The sequence below is a fragment of the Felis catus genome, chromosome B2 (assembly GCF_018350175.1).
Source record: "Felis catus isolate Fca126 chromosome B2, F.catus_Fca126_mat1.0, whole genome shotgun sequence".
In the NCBI taxonomy this organism is placed as follows: Eukaryota; Metazoa; Chordata; class Mammalia; order Carnivora; family Felidae; genus Felis; species Felis catus.
In genome coordinates this window covers 83,568,221-83,581,304 of record NC_058372.1, presented here as the reverse complement: position 1 = coordinate 83,581,304, position 13,084 = coordinate 83,568,221, and the positions used below count along the sequence as shown (strand labels likewise).

General features: G+C 34.2%; 1 protein-coding gene across 6 annotated transcripts in view; it reads left to right on the top strand.

Moving 5' to 3' along the window:
* EPHA7 (EPH receptor A7) overlaps positions 1–13,084 on the top strand; it is a 171,927-nt gene that overhangs the window by 62,474 nt on the left and 96,369 nt on the right. The gene's annotated exons all lie outside the window — the stretch shown is intronic.

Genomic DNA, 13,084 nt, shown 5'->3' with positions numbered 1-13,084 from the left:
CATTGCTAGACTCATTAACATCTCCTCCAGAGATTCTGGCAGGAGAACTAAAAAGGGATAAATTGTCAACCAGTTAAGACTGTTCTAAGACAAGAAGCTCCACTGAAAGATCTAGAAGAGAGTGAAAACATTGGACAAAATGAGATGGTGGCTACTTCTTGCAGTTGTACTCTTTTGTGTGGCATATGCGCATGATCAAAGTCTACATGATAATCAGGGTGATGAAAGAGTGGAGTGCACTGTCTCACAAAGTGTTAGCCAGTGTTTTACCACATACGATGTGACATTTGTCATATATGGCAAGTCTGCGTTAAAATGGGCATGAGGGAATTTTAAGTTCATCAGTAGGTTTGTGATATTACCGTTTGTCATATTAAAGCAAGTACTTGGGAGATCTCGTGAGAATTTCAAAAGAAGTGAATTAGGAAGTAATGACCATGAAGACCGTGAACTTGTAGCTTAGCCTAGGAGCAATTTTCACTTTTCTTCATGGCATTTGAGATGCCCTACTCAGTCATGCTTTGTTGTGGTATGTTTTGGAAAATATAAGTTGGAGAGGAAGTTTCAGAAATTGGAGACTTTCTAAACCTTCAGGAAAATCTTATTACTGAAAGAAGTTTCAGAAATTGAGGGCTTTCTCAACCTTTTAAAAATTCTTGCTGGTGAAAGAAGATCCTGTGTGGTAGATGTAGCCAAGTACTATGTCATTGTTATTAATAAAATGGGACCTGCACTGGAGTACTGAGTTGGGAGAGCATCATAATAAGCTTATAACGGAGTCTTCCTGATCTTTGGCTGGCTTTCAAAACCAGTATTATCCCAAATTCCTGGACATAGATTAATCTATTCTTCACTTCTATGCCAATTTTAACAAAATGTTACCTATTTAAATTATATCTGCAGGATGAAAACTAGGCATCTGGTTTTATGCTTACCATTTTGAACAGATTAATGAGTTCTTATTCTAAAAGTTTCATTTTGATGTTTATTTAAAAGGCTATTGCAAATCTGATCTCCTGTGTAAAAGCAGCAATCTGGAGGAAAAACGACCTAGAAAATTTGAAATTTCCAAAAACTAGACAAAAGAATTAACTAATTTAACTGATTTTGTTTGATTCATTTTTATTTACCCTGACTCTATTTGCTATTCTTTCAAAATCCTTTTGTCAGATATTTTTGCTTGTGTTGTTTTATATTGAAATTTGTCATCATAGCTTTATAGTGAGTGGGTTTGAAACATTTTAGGTTCATGATTGTGACACTAGAGCTATCTTTGGAACCACTAAGAGCAGCTCTTAGGCCTGCTGAACTACAATAGTTCTTTTATTCCTGCTGATATCAAGTATAGAAGGGACATTTTTATTTATTTTTGAATATTACCCAAAGTTGTCGAGCTTATCCCACAAATAGAGTTCGCCAAATAGTCTGCTTTTGGGGTCTGTATTTTTGCTCTTTAAATACCTGCTGTTTAATTTTTCAGGTTAATACTGCATGGGCTAAATCGGTCATAGATTTTCCCATAAATTCTTGAATCAAATATCTCACAGTTGTTAGGTAAAATGGCTTTGGGTGTTGATTCTCTTCTGGCTAAGGGAAAACTAGGTTTGTTTGTTTGTTTGATGAGGGAAGATAATTTAGATTAGATTAGATTGCAAAATTTAGATTGTGATGATTGCAGAGCTCTGTACAAATGCTAAAAAAATACTGAATTGTACACTTAAAATGAGTAAACCTTCTGGTACGTAAATTATATCTCAATAAAGCTATTCAATTTTTTAAAGAAATAAATATAAAAAGTTAAAAAGCAAACTATGTTCATACTTTTATATTAACATATTCATTCATAATTGCCTAGTCTCTCCTACATCTGAAATGCTAAAACCTCATGAATTTAAAGTTAGCTTTTTTTTTTTAAAAAGCTATGCTATTTTTTTTATTAAAAAGCTATTCTTTTTCAAAAAGAAATGCATCTAAACAAGACAATCTGTGGTAATTGTAGAAGGTTTCCTGGATTTTTTAACAGAGGAAATTTAGAATAATATTAGTGACTGTTGCTCTACTGAATTTGCACACCCACTTCCCGCTGTTCCCTATTGCTAATATTTTTGTTCTTTCTAAGGGGAGAATGATTTGAAATTTTTCCCCTGTTCATTACTACACATGGAAACCTGCAGCGATCCTTGAAATTCTCATTCTCTATTAACTAAACAGCACCACCTCCCACCTGGTTTATGCTGCAGTCATTTCAATAATGAATTTAAATCTAGATCTCTGGTCAGTCATCCCCCTCATCAGCAACCCACTGCTACCAAGTATAAAAAGATGTAGTAGGAGAATCTGCTTGTGTCTGGGCAAGAATAGAGTGAAAATGGGAAATTATTAGCCAGTGTGTGAAAGGTAGTGTGTATACTTTGTAGTTTCTTTTCTGTTAAGTTTGGAGTCTGGAGCATAAGTTTCCCCCACACCCCCTATCAGTGTTTGTGGAAATGAGAGTACATTGAAGTCCCCTTATGCTTTGTTCAGGGTAGGAGTCGGAGGTTTGGTGTTAAAAGATCTGTGCTCCAGCCCCTCCCCTGCCACTTAGGAGTTACATGCTCTTGGGTAGATCACTAAAGTTCCACATGACTGAAATGGGGATAAAAGAATACCTACCCCCCTGTCTTATCCTGTTAGATAATATTAGAGAAAACTTAAAAACTCTTCAGTGTCATAAAAATATTACTTTAGCGCATTGTAGTAGGGGTTTTTTTGTAGTACCTTTTATTGTAGCGTAGTGTATCGTAGCAAAATGGATGCTGAATTGACCCTCCTTTTATACAAATCTTTGTGAACCTGTCAAGGCAAAGCACAGTAAACTCTGTATCTATTGCAGTATGGGGGGAATTATTGGAGGCTCAGAATTGGCATTTATGTTTTATAACATTGGAGGAGGAAGAGATTAATTTTGTTTTGTCTGTGTAATATATGACTATTATCTAGTCATAAGTTATCTTAAGACTGAGATTCTACTTTAAACTGATAATTAGCTTTAAGATGAGAAATGCATAGAGAATAATATATGATATTTATATATAGATAATTTTTGTATTTATCAGGAACATATGACCTCCAGAAACTGGCTGATATATATATTTTTCTTTTTTTGTTTTACATTTATTTTAAGAGAGAAAGAGGGAGAGAATGAGAGAGAGAGAGAGAGAGAGAGAGCAAGAGCATGGGTGAGCAGGGGAGGAGCAGAGACAGAGGGAGAGAGAGAATCCCAAGCAAGCTCTGTGCTGTCAGTCTGGAGCCCAATGGCGGGATCCAACTCATGAATCTTGAGATGATGACCTGAGCCAAAATCAAGAATAGGACACTTAACCGATTGAGCCACCCTCCAGGAGCCTTTCATTGTTGTTTTATTTTGTTAGGAATAGTATTACTTATTAAGGGTGAAGTCTCACATGTCAGACTTATGTATGTCAGAGATATGTTAAAAATCTCTAAGTGAGGGGGAAAGCACATGCATTTCATCTATGGTCTTATGATCCTTATTCTTCCTTACATTGGAAGGTTCTCTTAAAAATGGTCTTAATAATTACATCAGTGTTCTTAAGAGCTGACTATTTAAATGCTACTTTTTAAATATTAACTCAGCCAACTCTACTAAGTAGTGTGTATCAAACAGTGTAGGTAAAGATTGGTTCTGTGCTTATGAGGAGCCCATATTGTAGCAGATATGTTTAGTTACATATCTAATATGACAGAACACTTGAATATAATGTGATGCCTGCTGTAGAATATTAGGAACAAAACACTGAAACCTCAACGAAGGAATGATCCATTCTATCTGCAGAGAGGGGGAGTCCTCACAGAAAATAAGTTAGTCAGTCTAGAACTTTGGGGCGGATATGATTTTACCAGGAGGACAAGTGAATCATTTTCTAAGCCCTCAAGAGGACCTCCCCGATTAAAACATAATCAGTGCCACTACATTTCTTCTACAGACCAAGTACATTAATACAAAAATGGTCTGCAAAAGTATGAAAGTTCATAAAAATAGGTCACCCTAAAATTATTTTCTCTTTTTATAATACCTCAGTTCACTGTGGGAGCACTTAAACAATTAGACCATTTTCAAAGCAATACAAAATTATAATATATGTGATCTTACCCCCCAAAGAGATTTAAGGAACTCTGCAATTATTCTTCAAGCAAGTGATTATGCTGTGTTCATCTGTACCTTTACCATGTAACACAATTCTTTCTGTATGCCAGCTGTACAACGGATGTTGTGCACTTAATTCTGATGAGGAAACCAGTCGTACATAAGAAAAGTTAAATGATTTTACAAGAATGAAAGCATCGAGACATGAATGGAAAAGGAATAGGATTTGATATTCAATGACATAATTACTGAATTTTAGATGAGTTATTTCAGCTCTTTGAAATTGAATTTTCTCCTGAAACAGTATCATGCTATTTGACTCCTCATGTGATAAAAATTGAGCCTTTAGCTTATTATCAGTTATATTTTTAAAATAAAAACGTGTGTTATGGTACTATAACAATTATAATCATAGAACTAATATTAAGAGTGACTCATTACTGAACATTTATTATGTTTATGGCACTTTTCACATATAAAATGCACATGAAAAGAGTGTTAAAACTGAATCACTTCTTTGAACTCATGGAATTGTACTAAGTAAAGAGAGGTTTGGGACATAAGGCCTCTAACAGCCCATCTTATGCCCATCACTAAATGGACTGTCTAAATTCAGTACATACTATACATTGTGCAGTACGTTGTTGATTGAAATTATGGAGTAATTCATAGCTGAGTATTACGTATACAGGTACTGTAATTTTAACGGGATTGATAATTGTTAGAATGCTGTAGAAAACACTGGGTAGGAATTAAGATGCAAATTGTCACCTCTTGAAAGAGGATATAATTTCCCATGTTGGGCTCACCAGGAAGCAGACACTTAGACAGGGACTACTGTGCAGGAATTGTATGTATGAGGGCATGCAATTGGGATCACTGCCTTAGGAAGAGACAGGAAGGGAGCAAGACTGGAGCAGAGGGGAAGCTGAGCTTTGATGCAGTCTCAGTGGAACTCCTCAGCCAACTCCATGGGGAGCTCTCCACCCATAAGGGACCTTCATATTGTCCAGAGCTGAAGAAAGAGTGGCAGGCCTTTGTACCTCGTTGTCGTCCAAACATGACTACGGGAAGGAGCCTACAAAGGAGCAAGGTGTCATTTTTCAGACAAGGCAATTGTAAAGTAGAGCAGGGAACTGAGGTCTGCTTTTTAGCAGCCATCTCAGCATCTGAGCAAATAAATTCTTCAGTCCTTCACTGAGGAGAATGTAGGCAGCCCATCAGAGCATCCCAGATTATTGCAGTCAAATACACTGCTTACCGAGAATTATTAAGTGTTATGTAATCTTATCATGGACTACTACAATCCTTTACCTGGGAATTTGCAAATTATTTTAATGGTGTGGTGATAAATTACTCTTCAATGAAAAAGGAACCTTAAGAAGTGTTATTTCCTGAGGATATTATTAACAAATATAGTCTCTTAGTAACAAATACAACATTGGTTACTGTAACACTTGCCTTCTGGCTATGATTTTATCTCCCTTCTTTAAGAAACTTAAAAAATATCCCTGCATATCTTAATGTGACTAATTTCTCTTATGTTTTCAAATGCCCAGATCTTTTATCTCTGTAAAAATTAACATTGGCTTTGGTATTCTCTTTATTTAGATTTGTAATGTTTATATAATGTCCAAAATGAAATATAACCATAGAGTTATATGATATAACATTATAATAAGCAAAATTATACAAAAAAGAGACAGTATCAAAAGTCATTTCCTGTATTTGTCAGAAATATCTTCACTTACATTTATTAATGTGACTCAACTATGACTATTTTCCTCATAAATTAACTCAGATCATCTATTCTCAATGATTTAAAATGGTAAGCCATCAAGTTATGTGTCCTTTAAGTAAAAATAAATTACTCCTATTAAGTTTATACACTCTGATATTTCTTTGAAATTCATAAGCTAAGTTTGTATTTTAAGGGAAAAGATGTTAAGAGAATATATTTCCTTGTTTGAGAGAATATACTGATTATAATATTGAGTAATATGAAATGCAGCAGTCTCCATCCAGTGAGATGAGATAAAACACAGACAAAAAAACACTGCCACCACCCACAAAACATTTTGTAGAAATAGTGTTAATTTTGTTAAAACATACACACACATGCTTATGTACACTGTAGGAGAAAAATCAACTGAATACGATTTAATAGTAAATCACTCAAAATACACATTTCTATAATGTTTCCAGTTATTTAAAAACATTTTTTAAGTTTTTTTTTATTTATTTCTGAGAGAGAGAGAGAGAGAGAGAGAGAGAGAGAGAGAGAGTGAGTTGGGGAGGGGCAGACACAGAGGGACACAGAATCAGAAGCAAACTCTGAGCAGTCAGCACAGAGATCAATATGGGGCTTGAACTCACAAACCATGAGATCATGACCTGAGCCAAACTGAGCCACCCAGGGATCCTTGACTTAACCAACTGAGCCACCCAGGGACCCTTGTTTCTAGTTATTTTATAAACTTGATGTGTCCAAAAACCAGAAAACAATTCAGTCATGCTAATTCATGCCTTAGGCCATGATATTTTAGAATCATGCAGGTAGGAATCTTAGACTATATTGAAATTTAATTCTTTAAAGTTTAAATATTTTTGACACCATTAACTTAAAAATATACATGTAGATTCATTTACAGTCTTTCTTAGTGGCTATCAATAATTAAAACATATAAATAAAGAAATATTTTTTTGGATACTATTTTAATAAAATTGGCAACCACATTGGCATTGATACTGAACTAGGACTTCTTGAGTACTTAGTATGTGGTGACCACTTTACATGTAAAGACTCATATGCCTACACAGGATCTTCACATCCCAAACTTACATTGAAAATTTAGGTGAGAATTACATCTTTCTGTGATATGGTCTTACAGTGACTATTTCATGCATTTTTTTCATCATATTTTTCACATATTATCCATGAAATGTTTGTCTTTCCCGTTAGACTTCACAGTGTAAGGAAATAGTAACATCTTTGGTCTTATTCTCTAGCTCCTGTAACCAGTTGGGCCCAGGATACATGCTTAGTAAATATGTTGAATTAAATACTTAAATTCTTTGCATATCATAATGTGAAAAGATACTTTCTAAGATTATCAAGATTAATATCTAAAGAGTTAAATTGAAATTCAATGTAATTTTATTTAAATTATCCACTGAATATATAAGGTCATGATTTCAAATACAAAATTTTTGTGATTTGGTCTTAAAACTCTAGATTTATTTAAAATCTTAAAATAAGTGTGGCTTAGCTGGCTAAACGTCTGACTTCAGCTTGGGTCATGATCTTGCAGTTCATGGGTTCAAGCCCTGAGTCAGGCTCTGTGCTGACAGCTCAGAGCCTGGAGACTGCTTCAGATTCTATGTCTCCCTCTCTCTCTGCCCCTTTCCTGCTCTCACTCCATCTTTCTCTCTGTCTCAAAAATAAATAAACATTGGGGCGCCTAGGTGGCTCAGTCAGTTAAGCGTCCGACTTAAGCTCAGGTCATGATATCACAGTCCATGAGTTCGAGCCCCACATCAGGCTCTGTGCTGACAGCCTAGAGCCTGAAGCCTGCTTCAGATTCTGTGTCTCCCTCTCTCTCTGACCCTCCCCCGCTCATGCTCTGTCTTATTCTGTCTCAAAAATAAATAGACATTAAAAATTTTTTTTAAATAAACATTAAGCATTTTTTAAAATAAAATAAAATCTTAAAATGACTTCACAGCCACAAACTTGATATTTAAGTAGAGATTTAGAACAAAAGCTTAAAGTAGTCTTATTTTAAAATATTAAGCTATAATTAACCTTTATATTTGAAAACTTTTGTAATTCTTCATGTTTAGAAAATCTCCTGAAAATATAATTATTTTTTTTTCTTTCAACATAACCTTGAAGCACAGGCAGAGACCAAGATTTGAGATCTTTTTTGTTAGTGCTTAGGACTGCTTAGTATACAACACAAGCTTTTCAGAACTTATTTTAATATCTTCTCCTTTTCGTAGTTTTGTGACATTTTGAGACTATGTGACATAGCTATTCTATGAATTTTCTCAGTTAAAATATATGTAAGGAAGTGTCCCTAAACAACCTGTGTTCTCAATCCCACATCTTCACCTTCTCACCACCTCCATGCTTTCTGTCCCAGTGTCTGTAGGAGTTATCAAATCTACCCTTTTCTGATTTTTATAAATATTTGTAATGAACTGTTTTGCTTACGTTGATGTTAGGTTGAGGTTAACAAGTTTGATCTGCAGGCTCTTGAATGGAAGGATTCTTTGTAAACATATGAAAAAAACCTAATACAAAGTTTAAGTAGCCTTTCATATTTTCAATTTAATATAGCTTAATCGTTTCTTAAATTCTTTGATCTCAGTTTTGCTGTTGTGGATAATGATATTTAAGCATCTGAGAAGAACGAGTTAATTTGTGTGATAACTCGGTTATAACACTGTTATGGATTGAATTGTGTCCACCTCTAAATGCATGTGTGGAAGCTCTGACCCCTAGTATAACTGTATTTGAAGACAGGGACTATAGGGAGTTAATTAAGGGTACATGAAGTCCTATGGTTGGGGCCCTGATCCTGATAGGGTTAGTGTCCTTCTAAGAAAAGACACCAGTGAGCTTGCTCTCTCCCCATTGACATTCACTGAGGAAAGACCACGTGAGGACCTAGTGAGAAGGTGGCCATCTGCAAGTGAGGAGGAGAGGTCTCATCAGAATCTGAATCTTGCTGGACTTTGATCTGGGGCTCCCCACCTCCAGAATTATGAGATAATAAATTTATTTTTGTTTTGTTTGTTTTATAAATTTGTTTTTGTTTTGTTTTGTTTTGTTTTAAGACACCCAGTCTTTGGTGTTACAGCAGTCTGAACAGGCTAACACAAATATCCATCCCTGATCCCTGACATAATTTAGTTCTATCCTATTATGTTGAAGGAAAGTATTTATTTTCCATGTGCATGAGGACGGGCATGCATACTTTTGTGGTTGGGGCAAGGAATGGGAGTTGTAGGAATTTTATTCATTTCTGTGATTCCCCGCCCCCCTCAAATAGGCACTAAAACTTATTTAGTGCAGTGCATTGGTAAGTGCCAGAAAGACCAATAGTAATATTTTGCTCCTGACATCTTGGACAGTTTTTTTTTTTTTTTTTTTAACAGAGCCAATTCATTATCTTATAAATTATAGAAGGTGCTACTTTCATGGTAGCAGAACATTCTATATAAAGTAAGTCATGTGGTTTGTCCCTGGATTTTCAAGCTTGAACAAGTTTGCCAAATTCTTGGCAATTTTAAACTAGCAATTTCTACATGATTAAGAAGTGAGTGCTGTTTCAAGATTTTCTAGTGAAAAGGTTTTTATCACCATATTTTGGAGATTAAAATTTGTAACTTGTTAAATTTAAGCTTCTCTAAATAGACTCTTCAACAAAATATATGACTGCCCATTAGGATCATTGTCCTGGAATAGTAGATAATGAGGGAATTATGTAAAGTAATTCTTATTATATGTCTTGCCCTTAAAAGGAGGTCCTTTATTTTTCTACTGTTAGTTTATTGAGTGGAGATTGTAGTGAATTGAAAATGCATTCACTAGACTATATTTATAGAGAAATAGTACTTTACTTTTAAAGTCAAGAAGTTTGTTCAAGTGAGATATAGAAAATCTGTTTTGACTGAAATGTGACTAACCAGAGACCACCTACTCTTTAATTTTAGCAGGAAAAAAATACAAAAAACAAGTTAACACAAGAGACTGAAGTAAAACATGCAAAATTTTTTACAAAGTACAACCCTAGGTCAATATATATTGAATTCAATCTCTTTTTCTGGAGGTATTATACAATTATAAATAATAAAACAGCAAAATATATGTATATAGGAGGATGACTATGCTAAGAACACAAATCAACACATTTGTAAAGTATTTTTTACATGTATTGAATCAGGAAGTGATTTTTAATTAATTCTCAGAACTGGTTACCTTATTTACCTGGTATTGTTCCACCGTACAAAAAGGTTTTGATCTGCGAGTTGTTTGCTTAGTTCTTATGGAGCATACTATCTCAAGCATTTCCCTGAAGTGTTATTAAAGGAATAGCACTGTGACGACAGTTTAAAAAAAAAAAAAAATATATATATATATATATATGTATATATGAGCAAGAAATCAATAAGCTGCATTTCAGAGAATGAAAAGCCAGTGGCTGGTAATTTTATACATTATTCATATATAGGTGAATACACATAATGTGCATTGGTGATGATGAGGAAGAGGATTATGATGATGAAAATTTGGTGATCAAACTAATATAATGTTGTATGTCAATTGACCTCAATTAAAAAAATAAACCTGGGCTCATTAATTTGAAGTACAGGTTTTGGTTCCCTGCACTTCCATTTCCTACACTCTGCCACCCCCAACCATATATACCATTTTATGCCCTGGATAAGCTAAGGGACATAGCTTTGTAAAAGGTAAGAGATAGTCTTTAAATTGACAAGCGTTTAGTTGTTCTATTTTTGGTACCAGTGTTAAGAGAAAGTAAATGTTGATTATTTTATTCCTTGCTTCATTGGTGATGAATTGAAGCAAATTTGATTCAGACAAGCAATCTGGTGGAATGATGCAGAGCCATCCACAAAAACATCTGTACTAATCATCCGATGCAGTAAATTAGAGCTACAAGCAAAAGACATTGATCCAAGAGGATCATTAACAGTTTTAACCAAGTGATCTAAGTAATAGGGTAAAAGAAAGAACACCACCAAGGTCTTGTTTTCAGATGTGTTGATTACCACTGCAGAAGCCCATTTGGTACTTGTTTTCGTTCCAACTGCTTTATGACTTCAGTTCCCTTTATACATTGTAAGCAAGAAACAAGGATCAATCAAGGGGTAAAAACCAGGAAAAAATTATCCAAATTTCTTACATTTCATTTACACAGGAGAGATAATTGCCACAACTCCACAAAATTAATCAGGGAGAAGGCAGAGTAGATGATGTCTGTCCTATGACAAAGTACGGGCAGGAGATGTACTTGCATTCCTGTAGCTGCTTGGCTTGTTTAAAACACAGGGGCTAGAAAAGAGCTGTGAAAAACAATTATCATAGCTTAAATGCACACAGTTCTTAATTATCCATAGCATGTTGACATCAGATAATTAGTGTACCAATTTTAAATAATATTTGATCATTAACTTCAGCATATAGAAAGATGTGGAACATTGTCTGAGCATAGCATTCATAATGGCAATCATATATAGTAATAAAATTCAGAGTTACTGGTTAAACCATATCACTAATGACGAGTTTATTCAAATGTTACTAATACACTTAAACCTAACACCTTTAGCTCCTGTTACATCAAGCTGTATCACGTAATGTGACGTATTTATGGGTATAGACATGTATATAGACGGTTTTAACTGTATGTACTTTTTAACTTTGTACATTTTATGAACACATATATATTCCTAAGAGTGTCGAAATGGTAGGGGAGCCTAAATGTTACAGATTTGGCAATCATAAACCTATAGAGGGCAAGTTAATGAATGGCCTATTTCAGGGCAGAGGAGGTAGAGCTATAATATAAACAGTTTGAGAGAGAAGTTTTAAGAATATCAACAGGAGCTGGCAGAATATCAAAACAATGGGATGAAGACCAAAAACCTTTTTACCCAGGCCAGTTGGATAGGAGGGCTGTCACAGTAATCAAAGGAAGGGATATTTTCCAAGTCAGTTAATCATAGAATCAAATGTCACAGGAGGTCAATACAATGAAGACAGAAGAAAGTCCATTGGATTTGACAATTTTGAGCCATGAGAAACAATTTTGATAGACAACTTGGAGTAGAAAATGTCATAATCATATTTGTCATGGTTGAAAACAAAGCGTAACACTATGGCATATGTGCTGTAAGTGCTCAATGTTGGCTGAATTGAATTGTAATAGATACTTTTTATGCTGATTTCATACAACATTTATCAGACTGGTAAAGAGTCTAAGATAGATTATGAGTCTGGATTTTGTTTGGAAAAAAAATTACTGCCTTTGTTCTGTTCTAATACATTATCATAACCTTGTTTTCTCCTTGTTCTGACATCTCATCCTATTTTCGCACATCTCTGACATCACTAAGAACCCAAATTTAGCCTCACATAAATGTCATTGTTGAGAACCTGATAATCTCAGTAGAGGTCATAAAAGGAAAGATGTTAATTCCGTAAACTATGTGTTTATAACACTGCCTCTTGTAATATCTTTATTGTCATTCTTAATATGAAATATTGTTATAAAGTCAAATGACTACACACATCTCATAAAGACTGTGTTGCTTACTGTATATATGTTGTATGTATATAGTATATGTAGTTTTATATATGTGTATATATATGTATATATATATAGTTATATTTATGTATATATAGTATATATATATATAGTATATATATAGTTATATATATAGTATATATAGTATATATAGTATATATATAGTATATATATAGTATATATAGTATATATATATAGTTAGATTTTATGTTATGCTTTTGTTTTCACATTTCTTTCTCTTCCTAGTTTCCTCCTCCCAGACATTTTAAATTATGCCCCCTATCATGAAGTCAGCTATAGAAAAGTAGAAGATCCACCTAAAAGTTTGGAAACATTATTCTTGCTATCTTCAGTATATTAATACTAAGACTTTACCTTTTATTTTTAATCATATATCCTTTATATTTAAGAATGACGTAAACAAAGAACAGGAAGCCATAATGCTATTTCAGCCAACCTTGGATATTATTATGATTTGCAAGTTACTTCTAGGGCACCTGGTGCATTAAATCCTGGTGTTATGTTTGAAAAGATACTAACTGACCTTCTTTAGATTGCTGTCTGACGACTTTGATGTTTTGTTATTTTCTTCAACTCCAGG